Source organism: Heterodontus francisci, chromosome 1, assembly GCF_036365525.1.
Source record: "Heterodontus francisci isolate sHetFra1 chromosome 1, sHetFra1.hap1, whole genome shotgun sequence".
Classification (NCBI taxonomy): Eukaryota; Metazoa; Chordata; class Chondrichthyes; order Heterodontiformes; family Heterodontidae; genus Heterodontus; species Heterodontus francisci.
The window spans coordinates 56,892,826-56,918,085 of record NC_090371.1 but is presented as its reverse complement, the minus strand read 5'-3'; the positions used below and the strand labels follow the sequence as shown (position 1 = coordinate 56,918,085).

General features: G+C 44.2%; 1 protein-coding gene across 7 annotated transcripts in view; it reads right to left on the bottom strand.

The window, feature by feature from the left end:
• Positions 1-25,260, bottom strand: part of LOC137369594 (WD repeat-containing protein 7) — a 928,502-nt gene that overhangs the window by 857,780 nt on the left and 45,462 nt on the right. The window lies entirely within an intron of this gene.

The following is a 25,260-nucleotide window of genomic DNA, read 5'->3' as shown; positions in this document are numbered from 1 at the left end:
GACAATTTCAACAAACTCTGTGGACACGGAGAGAACTGTGTCTAAACACGGACAGGTATTCACAGTGCAGAGATAGAGAATGAAGAGAGACACAGTTGAATTCAGTGAGTAAAGAATGTTTATAGTCAGCTTTTTACAGTAGTTTTTGAGTATACAGTAAATGCCATTTGAAACCTTTGAAACCAGAAACCTCCCTGATCTTTTTCTGTCTTAAATTGATCATCCTCATGATTTGTTAGAACAATGTGAAATTCAGGATTCTTAAAATGCTGTGACTTTGAAATTTGTGAAATTTAACCATGAATTTGGCAGTGCCCTAATTATAGCAACAGATTCAGAATAAATTGGTTCCAATCCAACACAGCAAAGACATTCTGAATGTATAAAATGGCCTTAAAATCATTCATTCCAGATACAATTACAAGGACACTGTGCAGCTTAGCAAAATGTTTGCAACTCGTGATGATTCAGTATCTGTGCATTTGAGCCTCCATTCCCAACAGCTCCACCCTTGTGTCAACAGGGATTTTTCACCGGTTCAGGGATAAAACAAGACCAACCCAAGTAGAATGTATGTTCACATTATTGAATCCTGCAAACCCTTACTAGCAACTTCTTAGTCTTTTTTAAATGAAATGTTATCTTCAGTTATCAATGTTAAAAAACACCCACCCTGACAGCTTGATTATGCAATTCTGCACTGACATTGGCAATGTGATCAATATACATACATCAATATAGTTCCCATATGACAGAAATGATTCAATTTTCTGTTTTGCATTATTGGTGTAAAAACATTTGAGTTCATGATTCTTTCAGCAAAACACTGGAAATGTCTTAATAGGAAACTGACAAGTTGTGAATAACTATGTCCTGATATAGCTGAAGGATATTCGGGGGGACAGGAGCTTAGTGGTAATGCTACTGGACTCATTACCTGAAGACACAAGTTCAAATCCCACCAAGTCAGCTGGGGGAATTTAAATTCAAGTAATTAATAAATCTGGACTAACATTAATTATTGATAGTGAAATTACTGGATTGTTGTAAAAATCCAACTGGTTCACTACTAACAGACCATTTAAATCTGCCATCCTTACCCATTCTTGCTCCAGACCCACATCAATGTGGTTGACTCTAAACTGCCCTCTGAAATGGTGTAAGCAAGCCACTCAGTTGCATCAAACCGCTACTGTAAAGAACACTGTGGGTGTACCTACACATGTACTACAGCAGTTCAAAAAGGCAGCTCACCACCACCTTCTCAATGGCAATTAGGGATGGGCAATAAATACTGGCCCTGCCTGTGACACTCACATCCCAAGAACGAATAAAAAAAAAGGTCCTTGCACTCATTAGTGTCAGCCTGCTAGTGATATTAAGGGTAAGACTTGATCTCCAGTGATTTAATGTTGGAAAATGCATAACAAGTTATTTATTTGGGTACAAATTAAATCACGGTCAGAGACCTTGCAGTGTTGAAGAGTCCCAGCATTTTCAGAGCTGCCAATACTCACCTATCAGCAACACAACTGATCACGAGTTCCTTGCAATGTCCCATAATACATTGCAAATATCCCTCCTTAGCACGCAGAGATAACTCGCAAGGTATTATGGGCCAATTTGAAAATGGTAAAATGCACAATAGTGCGTAAAATGCTGGCCACTGATACTAGGAGAGAACAGTTGGCAACTAATGAACTGTGCAATGCAAAATCTTATTCATCGCCAAGTATCAGAAACTGCCTTAACCAAATGTCAATTTAATCCTCTTCATATCTCCTTTGCCACACCCACTTGTTTTTTTGTATTCATTCTTGGGATGTGAACATCACTGGCAACGACAGTATTTATTACCCATCCCTAACTGCCCTTGCGAAGATTGTGATGAGCCACTTTCTTGAACCGCTGCAGTCCATGTGGTGCATGTATACCCACAGTGCTGTTAGGGACGGAGTTTCGGAATTTTGACCCAATGACGGTGACAGTGATATATTCCCAAGTCAGGATGATTGCGGCTTGGAGGGGAACTTGCAGGAGGTAGTGATTGGAGCAGCATGTGCTGCCCTTGTTCTTGTATGTGGTAGAGGTCGCGGGTTTGGAAGATGCTGTTTCAAGAGGCTTGGTGAGTTGCTGCAATGCCTCTTATAAATGGTACACTGCTGCCACTGTGCGTCAGTGGTGGAGGGAGTGAATGCTGAAGGTGGTGGATGGGTGCCAATCAAGCAGGCTACTTTGTCCTGAATGGTGTTCAGCTTCTTGAGTGTTGTTGGAGCTGCACCCATCTAGGCAAGTGGACAATATTCTACCACACTCCTGACTTGTGCCTCGTTGATGGTCGAACAGGCTTTGAGAGGACAGGAGGCGAGTTATTTACCACAGAATTCCCAGCCTCTGACCTGCTCTTGTAGCCACAGTATATGGCTCATCCAGTTAAGTTTCTGGTCAATGTTCACCCCACAGAACGCTAATGGTGGCGGATTCAACAATGGGTAATGTTGTTGAATGTCAAGGGTAGACGGTTGGATTCTCTTGTTGCAGCTGGTCATTGCCTGGCACTTGTGTGCCACAAATGTGACTTGCCACTTAAGTGCCCAAGTCTGAATGTTGACCAGCTCTTGCTGCATGTGGGCATGGACTGCTTCAGTATCTGAGAAGTTGTGAACAGTACTGAACACTGTGCTATCAGTGAACATTCCCACTTCTGACTTTATGTTGGAAGGAAGGTCATTTATGAAGCAGCTAAAGATGGCTGGGCTTAGGACACTACCCTGACGAACTCCTGCAGCAATGCCTTCAGCTAAGATGATTGGCCTCCAATAACCTGATCCCAACTGCTGGCAAGGTTTGAATAAATGCACAATCCCATCCAAATCTGAAAAGCTGCATAACACCCTCAATGTAAGAACTGTATAATTATCATGAAATCTGTAGGATGCATCCAAAATTGTTACTGATAAAACAAAGCGATGCAAAGATTTGTATATATAAAATGAATTTTAAAATCTTACAGTGCAAATAAAGCTTTTATTTCAACAAAATTTTTTAAAGGAGGAAACCACATATTTTGGCGAATTATTCTCACTCCATTTTAACTAACTTGCTGGAGTTTTTTGAAGAGGTAACAGACAGGGTTGATGAGGGCAATGCTGTTGATGTGGTGTACATGGACTTTCAAAAGGCATTTGATACAGTGCCACACAACAGACTTGTGAGCAGACTTATAGCACATGGAATAAAAGGGACAGCAGCAACATGGATACGAAATTGGCTGAGTGACAGGAAACAAAGAGTAGTGGTTAATGAATATTTTCGGGCTAGAGGAAGGTTTGTAATGGAGTTCCCCAGGGGTCAGTGTTGGGACCCTTGCTTTTACTGATATATATTAATGACCCCGACCTTTGTGTACAGGGCACAATTTCAAAGTTTGAGATGAGACGAAACTTGGAAGCATTGTAAACTGTGAGGAGGATGGTGTAGAACTGCAAAAGGACATAGACAAGTTGGTGGAATGGGCAGAAAGATGGCAGATGAAGTTCAATGCAGAGAAATGTAAAGTGATTCATTTTGGTCGGAAGAACATTTAGATGCCATACAAAATAAAGGGTACAATTCTAAAAGGGGTGCAGCAGCAGAGGGACCTGGCTGTATATGTGCATAAGTCATTAAATGTGGCAGGACAGGTTGAAAGCGCAGTTAATGAAGCATACAGTTCCCTGGGCTGTATTAATAGTGGCGTAGAGTACAAGAGCAAGTAAGTTATGTTGAACTTGTATAAGACATTAGTTCGGCCTCAGCTGGAGTACTGCATCCAGTTCTGGATACTGCATTTTAGGAAAGACATGAGGGCATTGAAGAGAGTACAGAAAAGATTCACGAGAGTGGTTTCAGGGATGAGGAACTTCAGTTATGAAAACTGACTGGAGAACTTGGGACTGTTTTCCTTGAAGAGAAAGCGGAGAGGTGATTTGATGGAGGTATTCAAAATCATGAGGGGTCTGGACAGAGTAAATTGAGAGAAGCTGTTCCTACTCGCGAAAGGATCGAGAAGGCACAGATTTTAAGTACTTGGTAACAGAAGCAAAAGTGACATAAGGAAAAACTTTTCACGCAGAGAGCGGTTAAGGTCTGGAATGCACTGCCTGAGAATGCGGTGTAGGCAGGTTCAATTGAAGCATTCAAAAGGGAATTAGACAGTTATATGAAAAGGATGAATGTGCAGGGTTACATGGAGAAGGCAGAGAATGGAACTGAGTGAATTGCTCTTTGACAGTTGATACGTTGGGCTGAATGCCCTTCTTCTGCACTGTAACAATTCTGTGATTTCCTCTCATCAAGCAACACCAATAGGCAAACTGCTCCCTGCTCTCTCCCTACAGCTTATTGATAGTGGTGACCAAGCACAGCCCAAGTGTTTCAACCTCTTCCCTCAATCCTCCAGTCATGAAATGTACTGCACACTGCATCTTTCTTCACAAGAGCAAATGACCTTTGCAGAATACACTTTGTACAAACGGACATGTCAACTCAAAATTTCATTTCAATCAAAATTTATTAAAAACAGTTCATCATCATTCAAACATAAGAATTTTCAGATTAAATTGTTATGTTATGGGCCATTGTCTCTTAGAATTTGCAAAGAAATCTAAATTTCCTTTTTTCAGACTGCTGATAAATACGGTTCATCAAGTTTTTGTCAACTATTCAAAATCATGGACTTAAGACTTGGCACGTTAAAATTATAGAACATTCCTACCAATATGTTAAAGCACAATAATATATTCATAATATCTGGATAACCAACATGTTATCAGGTGAATTTGGGGAAGGAGGGGAAGAGCCCATGCAACTTCCTTCCTTCATTTATCTCCAACAGTTATACTTGCAGCACTTGTGATCAAATTAACTAAGCGCAAAAAAATTAACCACTGAACATTTGCTCACACGCCCACACAAACAACATCAAATTGAGCTGATACAAATACTGAAACTCAGTCAATAGCTATTTGTCACATACGTTGGTCAACCCCACTTCCCCAATTATTTCTCCATACTCACTTTAACCAATTCCCTCCACCCATCTTTAGCTACATTTCCTTAAGTAGAAAATAACTGCAACCAATTTGGGGGATAGATTTTGTGTTGCATAAAATAATATTGCTTCTTGCATAAACTTAGATTTAAAAATGACTATTTATGTTTTACTGCAACAAACTGCAATTAGAGTTGTGGCATGCCAATACAGCAAGGCTAATAGATTTGCAATAGGAAATGTTAGCTACTGTATATTTTTAGATGAAAATCTATTAAATCTTTATGATGAAATACCTAGAGGCAAGGGCAAGCTTAATGGAACGTTCAACTTAACCCTCTCTTGCCCAGACTAAGCAGAGTATCATTACAACACACTTCAAGGGCAATTAGGAATGGACAACAAATGCTGGCCTTGCCAGCGACACCCACATGCCATGAAACAAATAAAAAAAATTGATAATGTCTATCCTCACCCTCCTTCAAATTATTATGCATTCACATCTGTTCAACTGGCCTAATACCATCTCTGACTGATAAACAGTAAGCATATTTCTATAATTTGGTATGGTTGAGCTTTAGAAATACGTTAAATGCTGAACAAAAAGTCGCATTACAGTACAGAGTACAGGTCTGGCATCGTCTGAAGTAGTTTCAGCTTCAGCTCAGTGGGCATTGTGAGACTTCACAGTACCAGAGTACCTCGATGCCCTGAGCTATCTTGGGATCAGCACGAGGAGTAAAAACAGCTTTCCACGAAGCATGGGATACATTGTGTAAGCAGACTTAAGGCAAAAGTATCTGCTTAGCGAAATGGTGGGAAATACACTCTTCTATGTCTGTAAGACATTAATTTGGTCACTATGTCCACAGCAATAAAACAGTGGGAAATGTTGGAGGGGGCAGTATCAGTGAGGAGCTTAAGAGGGCAATATAACAATGATTAGATGGAATTAAGAAGGGCTAAGTGCATTTTGATGGCTCCATGTTCTTTTTTTATTCATTCATGGGATGTGGGCGTCGCTGGCCAGGCCAACATTTATTGCCCATCCCGAATTGCCCTCGAGAAAGTGGTGGTGAGCTGCCTTCTTGAACCGCTGCAGTCCACGGAAGGCAAGTACATCCACAGTGCTGTTAGGTAGCGAGTTCCAGGATTTTGAGACAGCGACAGTGAAGGAACGGTGATATAGTTCCAAGTCAGGATGTTGTGTGACGGAGGGGAAACTGTAGGTAGTGGTGTTCCCATGCATTTGCTGCCCTTGTCCTTCTAGTTGGTAGAAGTCACGGGTTTGGAAGGTGCTGTCTAAGGAGCCTTGGTGCCTTGCTGCAGTGCATCTTGTAGATGGTACACACTGCTGCCACTGTGCATTGGTGGTGGAGGGAGTGAACATTTGTGGATGGGGTGCTAATCAAGCAGGCTGCTTTGTCCTGGATGGTATCGAGCTTCTTGAGTGTTGTTGGAGCTGCACCCATCCAGGCAAGTGGAGAGTATTCCATCACACTCCTGACTTGTGCCTTGTAGATGGTGGACAGGCTTTGGGGAGTCAGGAGGTGAGTTACTCGCCTCAGGATTCCTAGCCTCTGACCTACTCTTGTAGCCACGGCTACTCCAGTTCAGTTTCTGGTCAATGGTAGCCCCAAGGATGTGGATAGTGGGGGATTCAGTGATGGCAATGCCAATGAATGTCATGGGGAGATGGTTAGATTGTCTCTTGTTGATGGTCATTGCCTGGCACTTGTGTGGCGCGAATGTTACTTGCCACTTATCAGCCCAAGCCTGGATATTGTCCAGGTCTTGCTGCATTTCGAAACGGACTGCTTCGGTATCTGAGGAGTTGCAAATGGTGCTGAACATTGTGCAATCATCAGCGAACATCCCCACTTCTGACCTTATGATTGAAGGAAGGTCATTGATGAAGCAGCTGAACATGGTTGGGCCTAGGACACTACCCTGAGGAATTCATGCAGTGATGCCCCGGAGCTCAGTTGATTGACCTCCAACAACCACAACCATCTTCCTTTGCGCTAGGTATGAGTCCAACCAGCAGAGAGTTTTCCCCCTGATTCCCATTGACTTCAGTTTTCCTTGGGCTCCTTAATGCCATATTCAGTCAAATGCTGCATTGATGTCAAGGGCAGTCATTCTCACCTCTCCTCGAGTTCAGCTCTTTTATCCATGTTTGAACCAAGGCTGTAATGAGATCAGGAACTGAATGGCCCTGGCAGAACCCAAACCGAGCATCACTGAGCAGGTTCTTGCTAAGCAAGTGCCGCTTGATGGCACTGTTGATGACATCTTCCATTGCTTTATTGATGATTGAAAGTAGGCTGATGGGGCAGTAATTGGCTGGGTTGGACTGCTTTTTATGTACAGGACGTACCTGGGCAATTTTCCACATTGCAGGGTAAATGCCAGTGTTGTAACTGTATTGCAACAGCTTGACTCGGGGTTCGGCAAGTTCTGGAGCACAGGTCTTCAGTACTATTGCTGGAATATTCTCAGGGCCCATAGCCTTTGCAATATCCAGTGCCTTCAGTCCTTTCTTGATAGCACGCGGAGTGAATCGAATTGGCTGAAGTCTGGCATCTGTGATGATGGGGACTTCAGGAGGAGGCTCAGATGAATGATCAACTCGGCACTTCTGGCTGAAGATTATTGCAAATGCTTCAGCCTTATCTTTCACACTGATGTGCTGGGCTCCCCCACCATTGAGGATGGGAATATTTGTGGAGCCACCTCCTCCAGTTAGTTGTCCACCACCATTCACGGCTGGATGTGGCAGGACTGCAGAGCTTAGATCTGATCCACTGGTTATGGGATCGCTTAGCTCTGTCTATCACATGCTGCTTACGCAGTTTGGCATGCAAGTAGTCCTGTGCTGTAGCTTCACCAGGTTGACACCTCATTTTGAGGTATGCCTGGTGCTGCTCCTGGCATGCCCTCCTGCACTCTTCATTGAACCAGGGTTGGTCTCCTGGCTTGATAGTAATGGTAGAGTGAGGGATATGCCGGGCCATGAGGTTACAAATTGTGGTCGAATACAATTATGCTGCTGCTGATGGCCCACAGCGCCTCATGGATGCCCAGTTTGCATTGCTAGATCTGTTCAAAATCTATCCCATTTAGCACGGTGGTAGTGCCACACAACACGATGGAGGGTATCCTCAATGTGAAGGCAGGACGTCGTCTCCACAAGGACTGTGCGGTGGTCACTCCTACCAATATGGTCCTGGACAGATGCATCTGTGCCGTGCAGATTGGTGAGGACGAGGTCAAGTATGTTTCTCCCTCTTGTTGGTTCCCTCACCACCTGCCGCATACCCAGTCTAGCAGCTCTCTCCTCTAGGACTCAACCAGCTTGGTCAGTAGTGGTGCTACCGAGCCACTCTGGGTTATGGACATTGTAGTCCCCCACCCAGAGTACATTCTGTGTCCTTGCCACCCTCAGTGCCCAACATGGAGGAGTACTGATTCATCAGCTGAGGGAAGGCAGTAGATGGTAATCAGCAGAAGGTTTGCTTGTCCATGTTTGACCTGATGCCATGAGACTTCATGGGGTCTGGAGTCGATGTTGAGGCTGTCCAGGGCAACTTCCTCCTGACTGTATACCATTGTGCCACCACCTCTGCTGGGTCTGTCCTGCCAGTGGACAGGACATATCCGGGGATGGTGATGGCTGTGTCTGGGGCATTATCTGTCAGGTATGATTCCGTGAGTATGACTATGTCAGGCTGTTGCTTGACTAGTCTGTGGGACAGCTCTCCCAACTTTGGCACAAACCCCCAGATGCTAGTAAGGAGGACTTTGCAGGGTCGACAAGGCTGGGTTTGCCGTTGTCGTTTCCGGTGCCTAGGTCGATGCTGGGTGGTCCGTCTGGTTTCATTTTTTATTATTGACTTTGTAGTAGTTAGATACAACTGAGTGGCTTGCTAGGCCATTTCAGAGGGCATTTAAGAGTCAACCATATTGCTGTGGGTCTGGAGTCACATGTAGGCCAGACCAGGTAAGGACAGCAGATTTCCTTCCCTAAAGGACATTAGTGAACCAGATGGGATTTTACAATAATCCACAATGGTTTCATGGCCATCATTAGATTAGACAAAAATGTATCTTTGATGTGTTGATTTATTGGTGATTTGCATGGAATGTAGAGATCAACGGTCGAGTGTTGGTATCATGGTATGATGTACCCAAGCATAGATACTGGATTGTGAGATATGGTGGCTCAATAAAGACAGGATTGTGCATTGTTGACAACTACAAGTGTGTACACTCCAGTATTTAAAGTAACAAGGTGAATTAGAACAAGAAATCACCCATTAGGGATGACCAAACATTCAGTGGTTGAATTCTTTTTTGAACTTGTGAAGTGTAAATCAGATGGCCAAGACCAAATAAGCTTTTAACTGAGGAGCAATGAGACTACCTCTTCCTGGCAATTCTTCTACTCCTGTCAGGCCTGGGCTGCACTCATGCTATCAAAGAGCAAAAGTCGGCACATGAAATAGAACTGAAAATGATGGAAACATTCAGTTGGGAGAACAAACACAAATCCAAGAAAGTACAGATGAATACCATTTAAAAGAGAACAGAACAAATGTTGGCCAGGGTGAGTTTGCTAACAGACACACAAACAGGACAAACTGTAGAGGAAAACAAGAGATGATTAAATGGCTGAAGTGACATTAACCTGAGGCATGAGGAAACCAAATGCAGAAGACCGTTTTGTTGAACACCCTCACTCTGTCCCACCTGTAACCGAACTTCCATCACTGCCAACTTCAATTCACCATTCCAATATAATCTGTCTTTGACCTCGTGCATTATTTCATTGAAGTTTTAAAAATAGAGGAATAGCACCTAACCTTTCCACTAAAACTTGTCTTCAAATTGACTTTACCAGAACCATGGAATCAGAAATTTATGGCACAGAAGGTGGCCATTTGGGCTACTGAGTCTGTGCCAACCTAAGAAGAGCTATCCAGCCTAATCCCACTCTCCAACTCTTGGTCTGCAGCCTTGTAGATTATAGCACTTGAAATGCATATCCAAGCACTTGTTAAATGTGATAATGATTTCTGTCTCTATCACCCTTTCAGCCACCACCGTCCAGGTGAAAACATTTCCTCTCGACTCTCCTTCATTTCTTCTACCAATTACTTGAAATTTATGCCCCCTGGTTATTGACTTGTCTGATGAGGGAAATAGGTCCTTCCTACTCTATCCAGGCCCTCAATTTTATACAACCTCAATTAAATCTCCCCTCAGCCTCCTCTGATCCAAAGAAAACAACCTCAGCCTATCTAATCTTTCCTCATAGCTAAACTGCTGACCGCCCAACTTTGCGTCCTGGCTCCAAGGTTATGAATGATATGAATGTCGCTCATTTCTCAGGTACAGTTCCCCTCTTCTTCAAATCTACCATCACCCCTCTCATTAAAAAAAAACTGGACTCCGCTGTCCTTGCCAAGTACCGCCCCAGCTCCAAATTCCCTTTCCTCTCCAAAGTCCATGAACACGTCCCAAATCTCGGAACTTCACATTTGAACCCCTCCAATCAGATTTCTGCCATTGTACTGAAACAGCTCTTAGTCACAAATGGTATTCTGGTTGCTATGACAAAGGTCAACTCTCCCTCCTCGCCCTTTCCTAACCTGTCTGCAGCCTTTGATACGGTTGACCATGAAATTCTGATCCAACGCAACGCCACTGTCATCCAGTTGGTTGGGACTGCACTCACATGGTTCCTTTCCTAACTAACCAGTTGCAGCCAGAGAATCACCTACAATGGCTTCTCTTCCCGCTCCCACATCATTACCTCTGGTGTCCCCCAAGGATCGATCCTGTTCTATTTCTCATTTCGTCACCATCAACAACAGCATCCGCAAACACAATGTCAGACTCCATATCTCCACCTCTCGATCTCTCTAGAGTCTCCAGATGATCAGACTGCTTGTCCGATATCCTCCACTGGATGAGCAGAAATTTCCTCCAAACTAAATATTGGGAAGATCAAAGCTATTGCCTTGAAATAAAGTAAAAGCCCATGGGATACAGAGGAATGTGGCGAGTTGGATCCAAAATTAGCTAAGTGACAGGAAACAAAGGGTAATGGTCGATGGATGTTTTTGTGAATGGAAGGTGGTTTCCAGCGGCGTTCCACGGGGTTCAGTGTTGGGTCCCTTGCTGTTTGTGGTATATGTTAATGATTTGGACTTAAATGTGGGAAGCATGATTGGGAAATTTGCCGATGACACAAAAATTAGCCATGTACTTGATAGCAAAGAGGATAGTTGTAGACTGCAGAATGATATCAGTGGTTTGGTTGAGTGAGCGAAAAAGTGGCAAATAGAATTCAATCCGACGAAGTGTGAGGTAATGCATTTGGTGAGGGCAAACAGGAGGATCTTGAGAGGGGTACAGGAAGTGAGAGACCTTGGACTGAAAGTCCACAGGTCCCTGAAGGTGGCAGGACAGGCAGATAGAGTGGTGAAGAAGGCATATGGAATGCTTCCCTCTACTGGCCAAGGTATAGAATACAAAAGTAGGGATGTGACGCTGGAACTGTATAAAATGCTGCTTAGGCCACAGCTGCAGTATTGCATATAGTTCTGGTCACATTACAGGATGGACATAATTGCTCTGGAGAGAATACAGAAGAGATTTACAAGAATGTTGGCAGGGCTTGAAAATTGTAGCTATGAGGAAAAATTGGATAGGCAAGGGTTGTTTTCCTTAGAACAGAGGAGGCTGAGGGGCCTAGATAGAGTTGACAGGAAGGACCTGTTTCCCCTAGCAGAGAGATGAATTACCATGGGCTACAGATGTAAGGTGATTGGTAGAAGGATTAGAGGGGACATGAGGAAAAGTTTTTTTCACGCAGAGGGTAGTGGGTGTCTGGAATTCACTGCCCGGATCGGTGGTAGAGGGAGAAACCCTCAATTCATTTAAAAAGGCAACTGGACCTGCACCTGAAGTGTTGTAACTCCTGCAAGGCTATGGACCAGGTGCTGAAAGGTGGCATTAGATTGGGCAGCTAGTTTTTTCAGCTGGCGCAGATATGATGGGCTGAATGGCTTCTTTCTCTGCCGTGACTTTGTCACGGACTTGTAATTATTTTTTCTCCTTGGATTAATCACAGTGTCTGTGCCTTTAAGACTTTGGTAAAAATAGTGCACCTTTAGGGATGAGAAGATTCTGAAATTCCTGAAACACAGTGTGCAGCAGCTGCATTTTTGTTACTCTGGGCAACAGCAGGAGAGAGAGAGAGGTCACATGATAATGTTTCCACTTCGACTGTGGGGAGAACTGGCTAAAACCAGTTAGTTCTGACAGACTTTCCAGCGAGGCGTATTGAAGAAAAGGAGCTGTTTTATTCTCTCTCAGCAAAAATTCTACAACGAGCTACAAGCCAAGTTAATTTCCTGAGTAAAGAAGAAAAGCCTGTTTTTTCGAGAAACCGTGTATTGCTGTGCTCATCGTTCAAAGAACTGTTTAATGCCTATCTACTGAAGGACTATTTTCATCAAATCTGGATGAAGACTTTGAGTGACCTTGGATTATTTTTCACATTATAAGACCTCATCCTTCAGGAACCTAACTACAAAAACTTACTTATTTTATTTATTCTTAAAAGACAGCTAATTTTTAAAAACACCACTTTTAAAACCGGTTAACTTAGTTTTTGAGTGTGTATGTGTAAATGCTGGAGTTACAGTAAAGAAGTTATAAGGTCTTCAGACATAGGTTTATCGTAATAGTGTTTAAGATTTAGTTTTTTAATAAATAGTTAACTTGCTGGCGTCTAAAGATATCTGGTTTGGTCTGTTTCATTCTGGGGTGACTCGAGTGTTTAATTTGGCTGATTTCCGATTGAGTGTGAAAGCTTAAATAATGTGCTGCAACCTGTGGAGTGATGGGACTGAACTGACAGTATGTTGCTTCCACCACAGTCGGACCAATTTTTCTATGGTCTCTTAGATCCCCATCACACACTCTGTTCCCATGACACCGGCTCCATTCCTCTCCCTGACAGCTGTCTGTTGCTGAACCAGACTGTTCGCAACCTTGGTTTTATATTTGACAAAAGATGAGCTTCCTACCACAGATCCAGACCATCACTAAGACCATCTGTAACATTACCTGACTCTGCCCTTGCCTCAACTTATCTGCTTAAACCCCCATCCATGCCTTTGTTTCCTCGAGACGTGACTATTCCAATGCACTCAGGCCAGCCTCCCTAGTTCTACCCTCCACAGACTTGAGATCATTCAAAGTTCTGCTGCCTGTATCCTAATTCGCACCAAATCCTGCTCACCCACCTCCCTTGCACTCAGTGACCTAGACTGGCTCCCGATTAAGCAACGCTTCAATTTTAAAATTTTCATCCTCGTTTTCAGATCCCTCCACAGCCTTGCCCCTCCCCGTCTCTGTGATTTCCATCAGCCTTAAAGTGTAAGATCTCTGTGCGCGGTGCCAAATCTGGCTTCTTTAACATTCCGAATTTCAGATGAGATGTTCTAAGAGTCATATTTGACTCGAAAACGTTAACTCTACTTCTCTCCCCACAGATGCTGCCAGACCTCCTGAGTAATTCCAGCACTTTGTTTTTATTGCAGATTTCCAGCATCCACGGAATTTTGCTTTTATTCATTGGTTATAAAGCGCTTCGAGATGGCCGGTGATCATGAAAGGTGCTATATAACTGCAAGTCTGTCTATCTTTTTAATCACACCACCACTGGAGGCTGTGCCTTCAGCTGCCAACGCCCTAAGCTCTGAAATTCCTTTCCCAAATCTCAGTCTCTCTACCTCCCTTTCCTCCTTTAAAGCCACACCTCAATACCTACCTCTGACAAACTTTTAGTCATCTAGGCTCAAAGCTCCTCACGTGGCTCAGTGTCCAATGCTGTTCGCCATCACTTGTAAAGCACCTTGGCGCATTTCATTAAAGGCGCTATATAAATGCAAGCTGTTGTTGGCATTGTTGGGCAGGATAGATGTGTTGGTATTGGTTAGGGGTGGTGTAGAGATGGACTGACACTTTATATGGAGACACTCCATTGAAACACTGTGCTGGCAAGCAGTCTACACATTTGGAATTGACCTGCCATAATCACCTCAAATGCTCCAGGGGTTCAGGAGCTGGTCTGTTTTGCTGGTTTTTCCTGCTTCAATTTCTACGTCAGCCATGGCTCAGTGATAGCACTTTTGTCTCGGTGTGAAACAGCCATGGATTCATGCCCCACTCAAGCGACTTGAGTGCATAATATAGGCTGGCATGTAGTGCAATATCAGGGGACTACTGCCCTCTCAGAGGTGCTATCCTTCAGATGAGCTGTTAAACAGAAGCCCCATCCGCCTTGGGGTAAAAAAATCCCTTGGCACTGTTTGAAGAAAAGTAGGGTCGTTTTCCCCATTACAATGCCTAACATTCATCCCTCAGCAATAACATACAGATTGTTTGCTCATATATACAGCACTGTCTTGATGTGGATCTTGCCATGTGCACACTAACTGCCAAGTTTCTTACATTACAACAGCAACTACACTTCAGAAGTAGTTAATTGGTTGTAAAGCACTCTGGAATGTCCTGAGTTCCCATAAATGCATGTTCTTTCTTCACTTGTCTTACTGTCCACTGCCTCAGCTATTCACACATTCTCTATCTGGTCTACTTTCTCCCATTCCTCCTTTTGGCATGTTGATATCGCTTCAACAATCTAACATTTTCTATTTAAGCACTTTGCAGTTTTCCACATCCTCTTGCGGAGGTTTTTTCTTTTCATTCCCTGTTCCTTTATTCTGTCCCTTTTCAAATACTGTTCATGTGCATTCTTTTCCGGTTCTGGCAAAGGATCTACAACTGAAACATTAACTCAGCTGACATCTCCACAGATCCTGACTGCTCTAAGTATTTCTAGCATTTCTTATTTGTGCATTCATATTATAATTGCAGCAATGCTACAAAATAAAGCCACGTTATACCAAGACCACAGTTAACACGTGATTGCATTTTTAGATTTCAAAGGGACATACCAAGAGAAATCCGATAAGTAAAATAAGGAAAGCAATACCAAGCTTTATAATCAGATTAAAATTGATCTTAACTAATCACAACGGGAAAATTACGAGGAAATATTACGTGTTACCTTTCAATCAGCAATGGAGCACCTCAACAACCCAAAGGAACCACATTGAACATAGGAAGATAGGAACAGGAGTAGGCCATTCAGCCCCTCGAGCCTGCCCCGCCATTCAATGAGATCATGGCTGATCTGCGGCCTAACTCCATATACCTGCCTTTGGCCCATATCCCTTAATATCCTTGCTTAACAAAAATCTATCTATCTCAGATTTAAAATTAACAATTGTTCTTGCTTCAACTGCTGTTTGTGGGAGAGAGTTCCAAACCTCTACCACCCTTTGCGTGAAGAGGTGCTTCCCAACATCTCTCCTAAACGGTCTGGTCCTAATTTTTAGACTATGCCCCCTAGTTTTAGAATCTCCAACCAGTGGAAATAGTTTATCTTTATCCAGCCTGTCTTTTCCTGTCAATATCTTGAAGACTTCAATCAGATCACCCCTTAACCTTCTAAATTCTAACGAAAACAGGCCTAATTTGTGTAATCTCTCCCCGTAACTTAACCCCTGTAGTCCAGGTATCATTCTTGGAAACCTACGTTGCACTCCCTCCAATATATCCTTCCTAAGGTATCATGCCCAGAACTGCTCACAGTACTCCAAGGGGGTCTACCCAGGGTTTTGTACAGCTGCAGCATAACCTCTGTCTTTATACTCCAATCCTCTAGATATAAAGGTGACTGCAACAACTACCGTGGAATCTCCCTGCTCAGCATAGTGGGGAAAGTCTTTGCTCGAGTCGCTCTGAACAGGCTCCAGAAGCTGGCCGAGCGCGTCTACCCTGAGGCACAGTGTGGCTTTCGTGCAGAGAGATCGACTATTGACATGCTGTTCTCCCTTCGTCAGATACAGGAGAAATGCCGTGAACAACAGATGCCCCTCTACATTGCTTTCATTGATCTCACCAAAGCCTTTGACCTCGTCAGCAGACGTGGTCTCTTCAGACTACTAGAAAAGATCGGATGTCCACCAAAGCTACTAAGTATCATCACCTCATTCCATGACAATATGAAAGGCACAATTCAACATGGTGGCTCCTCATCAGAGCCCTTTCCTATCCTGAGTGGTGTGAAACAGGGCTGTGTTCTCGCACCCACACTTTTTGGGATTTTCTTCTCCCTGCTGCTTTCACATGCGTTCAAATCCTCTGAAGAAGGAATTTTCCTCCACACAAGATCAGGGGGCAGGTTGTTCAACCTTGCCCGTCTAAGAGCGAAGTCCAAAGTACGGAAAGTCCTCATCAGAGAACTCCTCTTTGCTGACGATGCTGCTTTAACATCTCACACTGAAGAATGCCTGCAGAGTCTCATCGACAGGTTTGCGTCTGCCTGCAATGAATTTGGCCTAACCATCAGCCTCAAGAAAACGAACATCATGGGGCAGGATGTCAGAAATGCTCCATCCATCAATATTGGCGACCACGCTCTGGAAGTGGTTCAAGAGTTCACCTACCTAGGCTCAATTATCACCAGTAACCTGTCTCTAGATGCAGAAATCAACAAGCGCATGGGTAAGGCTTCCACTGCTATGTTCAGACTGGCCAAGAGAGTGTGGGAAAATGGCGCACTGACACGGAACACAAAAGTCCGAGTGTATCAGGCCTGTGTCCTCAGTACCTTGCTCTACGGCAGCGAGGCCTGGACAACGTATGCCAGCCAAGAGCGACGTCTCAATTCATTCCATCTTCGCTGCCTTCGGAGAATACTTGGCATCAGGTGGCAGGACTATATCTCCAACACAGAAGTCCTTGAAGCGGCCAACATCCCCAGCTTATACACACTACTGAGTCAGCGGCGCTTGAGATGGCTTGGCCATGTGAGCCGCATGGAAGATGGCAGGATCCCCAAAGACACATTGTACAGCGAGCTCGCCACTGGTATCAGACCCACCGGCCGTCCATGTCTCCGTTATAAAGACGTCTGCAAACGCGACATGGAATCGTGTGACATTGATCACAAGTCGTGGGAGTCAGTTGCCAGCATTCGCCAGAGCTGGCGGGCAGCCATAAAGACAGGGCTAAATTGTGGCGAGTCGAAGAGACTTAGTAGTTGGCAGGAAAAAAGACAGAGGCGCAAGGGGAGAGCCAACTGTGCAACAGCCCCAACAAACAAATTTCTCTGCAGCACCTGTGGAAGAGCCTGTCACTCCAGAATTGGCCTTTATAGCCACTCCAGGCGCTGCTTCACAAACCACTGACCACCTCCAGGCGCGTATCCATTGTCTCTCGAGATAAGGAGGCCCAAAAGAAGAAAGGATAGCATTCCATTAGCCTTTTTGATTATTTTCTGCACTTGCTCGTGGCATTTTAAAGATCTATGCATCTGAACCCCCAAGTCTCTTTGGACATCCATTGTACTTAACCTCTTCCCATTTAGAAAGTACCCTGCTCTATCTTTTTTTGGTCCAAAATGGATAATCTCACTGAAATCCATCTGCCAGAGTTTTGCCCACTCACCTAGTTTGTCAATATCTCTTTGCAACTTTATGCTATCATCTAGACTGTCTACAATGCCGCCTAACTTTGTATCATTAGCAAATTTGGATGCATGACTTACTATGCCATCATCCAAGTCGTTAATGAATAATGTGAATAATTGGGGCCCCAACACAGATCTCTGTGGGTCACCACTAGTCACATCCTGCCAATTGGAGTACTCACCCATTATCCCCACTCTTTGTCGCCTACCACTCAACCAACTTCCTAACCATGCCAATAATTTGCCCTCAACTCCATGGGCTTCTACCTTAGTTAACATTCTCTTATGTGGGACTTTATCAAATGCCTTCTGCAAGTCCATATAAATAACATCCATAGAAATTCCCCTGTCCACTACCTTCGTCACCCCTTCAAAAAATTCAATGAGATTTGTCAGGCATGACCTTCCTGTCATGAATCCATGCTGGCTGTCCCTGATTAACTGAAATTTTTCTAGGTGTTCAGTCACCCTATCCTTGATTCTAGACTCCAGCAACTTGCGCACCACAGATGTCAGGCTAACTGGTCTGTAATTTCCTTGGTTCCCCCTTTCACCCTTCTTAAAAAGTGGAGTGACATGTGCAACTTTCCAATCCAGAGGGACCACTCCTGAATCTAGGGAACTCTGAAAGACTGTAGTTCGGGCATCTACAATGTGCTCCCCTACTTCCTTTAACACCCTCGGATGGAAACCGTCAGGTCCTGGGGATTTCCCACTCTTTAGTTCCATTAATTTCCTTAATACAATTAACATTCTAAGTAAAACATCAGTAACAAGTCACTGTCCCCTATCAGCTATTAATTTTTTCGGGACTTGTGGCAAGTTATCCTCCTTTTCAACTGTAAATACTGAGGCAAAGTAATTGTTCAACATGTCTGCCATTTTCCCATTATCAATGACAGTATGTCCATTTATTGGCCTACACTGCTCCTGACCACCCGCTTTCCTTTTATGTAACTATAAAATTTCTTCTTTTTGATTTTGATGTCCCTTGCAAGTTTCCTTTCATAATCTCTTTTAGTAGATCTTATAAGCAGACTTTTCTGGTCTTTGTATCAATCCCATTCAGCTGGATCTGTGCTGCGTTTTGCATTTTTGTAAGCCCTTTCTTTTTGTTTTATGCTATTCCTAATCTCTTTAGTTGTCCATGTCTGTTTTTTCTGTGAAGTGGAGCTTTTTCCTCTCAGGGGTATATACTCGCTCTGTATTTCGTTAAATCTTTCTTTAAACATTCTCCACTGTTCTTCAGTCGTTTGACCCATTAACAGATCTACCCAGTTTACTGTGGACAGTCTCTGTCTCATCCTGGTAAAGTCAGCTTACCCAAGTCTAAAATTCTAGAAGCTGATTCATGCTATTCACTTTCAAACGCTACCTTGAATTCGATCATGTTGTGATCACTATTTGATAAGTGTTCATGCACAGTTAGGCTACTAATTAAACCTGGCTCATTACTCATAACTAAATCTAATATTGCCTGTCCCCTTGTTACAGCTAGGACATATTGCTGTAGCGAACTATCCCGGACACATTCCAGAAATTCACTACCTTTCTGACAGGTGCTAGTCTGCCTCTCCCAATCTATGTGTAAGTTAAAATCCCCATTAATACTACTCTGCCTTTGTTACACACTTGCCTAATTTGTGCATTTATACAATCTAACAGCACAGAACTGCTACCAGGGGGTCTATACACAACACCTATTACAGTTTTAGTTCCTTTTCTGTTCCTCAATTCCACCCATAAGGTCTCCACTGGATGCTTTCCCCTCATTATATCCTCCCTCACCAATGAGGTGATATTATTTCTAATCAGTGAGGCTACTCCACCCCCTCTGCCATTTTCCCTGTCCCTCCTGTAAACTTTATAACCAGGTATATTTAGTTCCCAATCCCGACTATCCTGCAGCCACATCTCTGCAATGCCCACCACATCATAATCTTCCATTTGAATTTGCGCCGGCAGCTCATCTACTTTATTCCTTACACTCCGTGTATTTGTATATAGAACTCTTATTTGGGCTATACCCCCTAACCTGTCCCTCAGCACTGATGCTTTATTCGCCCGTTGATTATTTCTCTTCTGATTTAATCAGTATACTTCTTGCAGGTTGGTAACAATCAGCCTCACCAATAACCTGCACTCCTACCTTCTCCTTTAACTTCCTGTGTTTCCATGCAACTGAACCCTCCCTCCCACTATTTAATTTAAAGCCCTATCTACAGCCCTAGTTATGCAATTCGCCAGGACTCTGGTCCCAGCATGTTTCAGGTGGTGCCCGTCCCATCGGAACAGCTCCCTCCTTCCCCAGTACTGGTGCCAATGTCCCACGAATTCGAACCCATTTCTCCCACACCAATCTTTGGTGAGCCACGCATTTACCTCTTTAATCTTATTGACCCTTTGCCAATTTGCTCGTGGCTCAGGTAGTAATCCGGAGACTATTACCTTTTTGGTTCTGCTTATTAATTTAGCCTCTAGCTGCTCATATTCCCTCAGCAAAACCTTTAACCTCTTTCTACCTATATCGTTGGTACCTACGTGGAACACGACAACTGGATCTTTCCCCTCCCACTCCAAGTTCCTCTGCAGCCCAGATGAGATATCCCGAACCCTGGCACCAGGTAAGCATCAGAGCCTTCGGGAGTCTCGATCCTGGCCACAGAGAACAGTGTCTATGCTCCTCACTATACGATCCCCGATTACGACTACATTTCTTTTTTCTCCCCCCACTTGAATGGCTCCCTGTACCACGGTGCTGTGGTCAGTTTGATCATCCTCCCTACAGTCCCTGCTCTCGTCCACATAGGGAGCAAGAATCTCGAACCTGTTGGACAAGGACAATGGCTCTGGCTCCTGCAGCACTACCTCCTGGATCCTTCTACCTGCCTCATTCATAGTCACACCCTCCTGTCCCGGACCACTGGCCGAATTCAAGGTAGTTAATCCAAGGGGTGTGACTGCCTCTTGAGACACAGCTTCCAGGTAACTCTCCCCCTCCCTGATGTGTCGCAGTGTCCAAAGATTGAGGACTATACTCAGAGCAAATTGAAGACAAAGAGGCGAAACTGTAATGACCTACATATTTCCTGCTTAGTTGATTGGGAGTAAGCTGACAGGGTATTAATTTTCAGGTTGGATTTGCCTTGCTTTTTGCGGGCAGATTGTTGGGTAGATGTCAGTGTTGGAGTTGTACTAAACAACTTGGCTCATGCCATGCTTGTTTAAAGAGAAATTATGAACTAGATAATGAACTTGTGAAACAAACCCAAAAAGTCTTGAGGCCTGCCAAAACAACCCAGATTCAAACTGGCCAATCAGAAGAAAAGGTTGTGACTGACGATGGCATTGCGCGAGTGAAGCAGCAACATGTTCTGGAACAATTGCAGTGGAATCAGTGTTGGTTAATTCAGTTAGAAGTTCAAAAGTAAAAACTCCATCTATTCCAGCAATGGGGAAGGACCCTGCCTAAGATCACCATCTTTAAACTACATGTAAGCAGAGACTGGAGTTGGTTTTGAACTCCCTAACTGAGAAATCAAACCAGGCTTTCACCATTGAACTGTGACTGAACATAAAAGGAGCAGGCGACAACAGCACATCCGTCTTTCTGAACCTCCGAAGTCTTTTTTCAGTGAACAAGGGAAAAGATTATAGGTCTGTACCATTCCAAGTCTTCACCCCAGGGAAAAGCAAGTTTAAGATGATCTGTTTAAATCATCAGACCTAATGCATGTTATAAATCATGGAATCATTTACAACACAGAAGGAGGCCATTCAGCCCATCGAGTCCATGTCGAATCTCCACGGGATTATTGTCAGTCCCACTCCCCCGCTGAATCCTCGTAGCCCTACAAGTCTTTTTCCTTCAAGTGGCCATCCAATTTCCTTTTGAAGTTTTAGCGGGCTTAAAAGTCGATAAATCCCCAGGCCCAGATGAGATGTATCCCAGGCTGTTATGTGAGGCAAGGGAAGAGACAGGGGCTCTGACACAAATTTTCAAATCCTCTCTGGCCACAGGAGAGGTACCAGAGGATTGCAGGACAGCGAATATGGTACCATTATTCAAGAAGGGTAGCAGGGATAAACTAGATAATTACAGGCCGGTGAGTCTAACAGCAGTGGTAGGGAAACTATTAGAAAAAATTCTGAGGGACCGGATTAATCTCCACTTGGAGAGGCAGGGATTAATCAAGGATAGTCAGCATGGCTTTGTCAGGGAGAGATCATGTCTAACTAACTTGATTGAATTTTTCGAGGAAGTGACTATGTGTAGATGAGGATAAAGCAGTTGATGTAGTCTACATGGATTTTAGTAAGACTTTAGATAAGGTCCCGCATGGGAGATTGGTTAAGGTGGTAAGAGCCCATGGGATCCATGGCAATCTGGCAAATTGGATCCAAAATTGGCTTAGAGGCAGAGGGTGAGGTCGAGAGTTGTTTTTGCGAATGGAGGCCTGTGACCAGTGGCGTACTACAGGGATCGGTACTAGGACCCTTGCTGTTTGTAGTGGACATAAATGATTTCGATGTGAATATAGGAGGTATGATCAGTAATTTCACAGATGACACGAAAATTGGTGGTGTCGTAAATAATGAGGAGGAAAGCCTTAGATTACAGGATGATATAGATGGGCTGGTAAGATGGGCGGAGCAGTGGTAAATGGAATTTAATCCTGAGAAGTGTGAGGTGATGCATTTTGGGAGGACTAACAAGGCAAGGGAATATACAATGGATGATAGGACCCTAGGAAGTACGGAAGGTCGGAGGGACCTTGGTGTACTTGTTTGTAGATCACTGAAGGCAGCAGCATAGGTAGATAAGGTGGTTAGGAAGGCATATGGGATACTTGCCTTTATTAGCCGAGGCATACAATATAAGAGCAGGGAGGCTATGATGGAGCTGTATAAAACACTAGTTAGGCCACAGCTGGAGTACTATGTTCAATTCTGGTCACCACACGATAGGAAGGATGTGATTGCACTGGAGAGGGTGCAGAGGGGATTCACCAGGATGTTGCCTGGGCTGGAGCATTTCAGCTATGAAGAGAGACTGAAAAGGCTAGTGTTGTTTTCCTTAGAGCAGAGAAGGCTGGGGGTGCGGGGTGGGGGACGGGGGGGTGGAGGGAGAACATGATTGAGGTGTACAAAATTATGAGGGGCATTGATAGATTAGATTGGAAAAAACTTTCTCCCTTAGCAGAGGGGTCAGTAACCAGGGGACATAGATTTAATATAAGGGGCAGGAGGTTTAGAGGGGATTTGAGGAAAAAGTAATTCACTCAGAAGGTGGTTGGAATCTGGAATGCACTGCCTGACGAGGTGGTAGAGGCAGGAACCCTCACAACATTTAAGTATTTAGATGAGCACTTGAAATGCCATCGCATACAAGGCTACGGCCAAGTGTTGGAAAACGGGATTAGAGTAGTTAGGTGCTTGATGGCCAGCACAGACACGATGGGTCGATGCTGTATAACTCTATGAAAAGGGGATCCATCCCTATCACCTTTTTTCTGTCAGTAACACAAGGGCATGGATAATTCTGGAGCTCAGATCATCAGTACTACAAACAGCATGTCGTCGCAGCCCATAGCCTTCGCTGAGTCCACTTGACATAGCCATTTCTCAATGTCACATCGAGTGAACAAAATTGGCTTATGGTGGGGACCTCGGGGAAGGCCAAAAAAGATCATCCACTCAGCTCTTCTGGTTGAAGATGACTGTAACCATTTTAGCCTGGTCTTTGTGCTCATGTTGAGGATGAAGATATTTATGCAGCCTCTTCCTCCCATTATTTTTTCTTAATTGATTAATTGCCCACCACCATTCACCATTCAATATGGCAGAGTTGTGGAAATTTGTTCTGATCCATTGTTGTGGGATCCTTGTTTATAGAATTCTGCTTCCAGTGTTTAGTGTGCTAACAAGTCCTGTTCTGTAACTTCATCAGGTTGGCACCTCATGCTCAGAAGTGCCTGGTGCTGTTCCCGTCATGCTCTTATACACCAATTATGGAAGCAGGATTGGTCATCTGACATGACTGCAATGGAGGAATGAGAGATATGTTGGTTACAGACTAGAATGGTACACAAATCTGATGTCTCACAATGCTTCATGATTGCCCAGCTTTGTGTTGTCAGATCTATTTTTAATCAATCCCACTTTGCAAGGTAGAAGAGTAAGTCTTTGGCCTCATGGTAGCATTACCATGCTGAGGCAAAAATTGGAGGATCGGAACCCCATTCCCGATAGCTCCAGGAAGTGAAGACTGGAGCTCTGGCTGAATTCTGGGATGATAGCTTGCAGAATAATCATGTTTATTTGCTGTGGGTGCACGACAATCCCCACCCTTGTCACATGGCTTATGAAAGCCCACAAAACCCCCTCACCATGTAGGGCGAACTACCCTTTCAGCAAGAATAAACATGGAAAGCCATGGAAGTGGTGTTCACACATTGATCAATCAGATTGTTAATCAGCCTGCAAGTCCTTCTAATACTCTCTAAGATAAGAATATTTAGATATGCAAACAAAGCTGCATGGTGGTAGTGCCACACATGATAGACTTAATCTTCACAAGGACTGTATGGTGGGCACTCCCAGTAAAGCTGTCATGGACTAAGCCTATAACATCTGATGAGCTCAAGTAGGTTATTCCCGTGTTGGTCCTCTCTTCAAACAGTGTAGGTGCAAGAACACAGTCCTGTTTCATGCCACTCCTTTCCTTTCCTATCCTGAGTGGCTTGAAACAGGGCTGTGTTCTCGCACCTACACTGTTTGGGATCTTCTTCTCCCTGCTGCTCTCACATGCGTTCAAGTCTTAAGAAGGAATTTTCCTCCACACAAGATCAGGCGGCAGGTTGTTCAACCTTACCCGTCTAAGAGCGAAGACCAAAGTACGGAAAGTCCTCATCAGGGAACTCCTCTTTGCTGACGATGCTGCATTAACATCTCACACTGAAGAGTGTCTGCAGAGACTCATGGACAGGATTGCGGCTGCCTGCAACGAATTTGGCCTAACCATCAGCCTCAAGAAAACGAACATCATGGGACAGGACGTCAGAAATGCTCCATTCATCAATATCGGCGACCACGCTCTGGAAGTAGTTCAAGAGTTCGCCACCCAAGGCTCAACTATCACCAGTAATCTGTCTCTCAATGCAGAAATAATAGAGTGCATGGGAAAAGCTTCCACTGCTACGTCCAGACTGGCCAAAAGAATGTGGGAAAATGGCGCACTGACACGGAACACGGAAGTCCGAGTGTATCAAGCCTGTATCCTCAGTACCTTGCTCTACAGCAGCAAGGCCTGGACAACATATGTCAACCAAGAGCGACGTCTCAATTCATTCCATCTTCGCTGCCTCCGGAGAATACTTGGCATCAGGTGGCAGGACCGCATCTCCAACACAGAAGTCCTCGAGGCGGCCAACATCCCCAGCATATACACCCTACTGAGCCAGCGGTGCTTCAGATGGCTTGACCACGTGAGCCGCATGGAAAATATTAGGATCCCCAAGGACACATTGTACAGCAAGCTTGTCACTGGCATCAGACCCACCGGCCATCCATATCTCCGCTTTAAAGATGTCTGCAAATGCGACCTGAA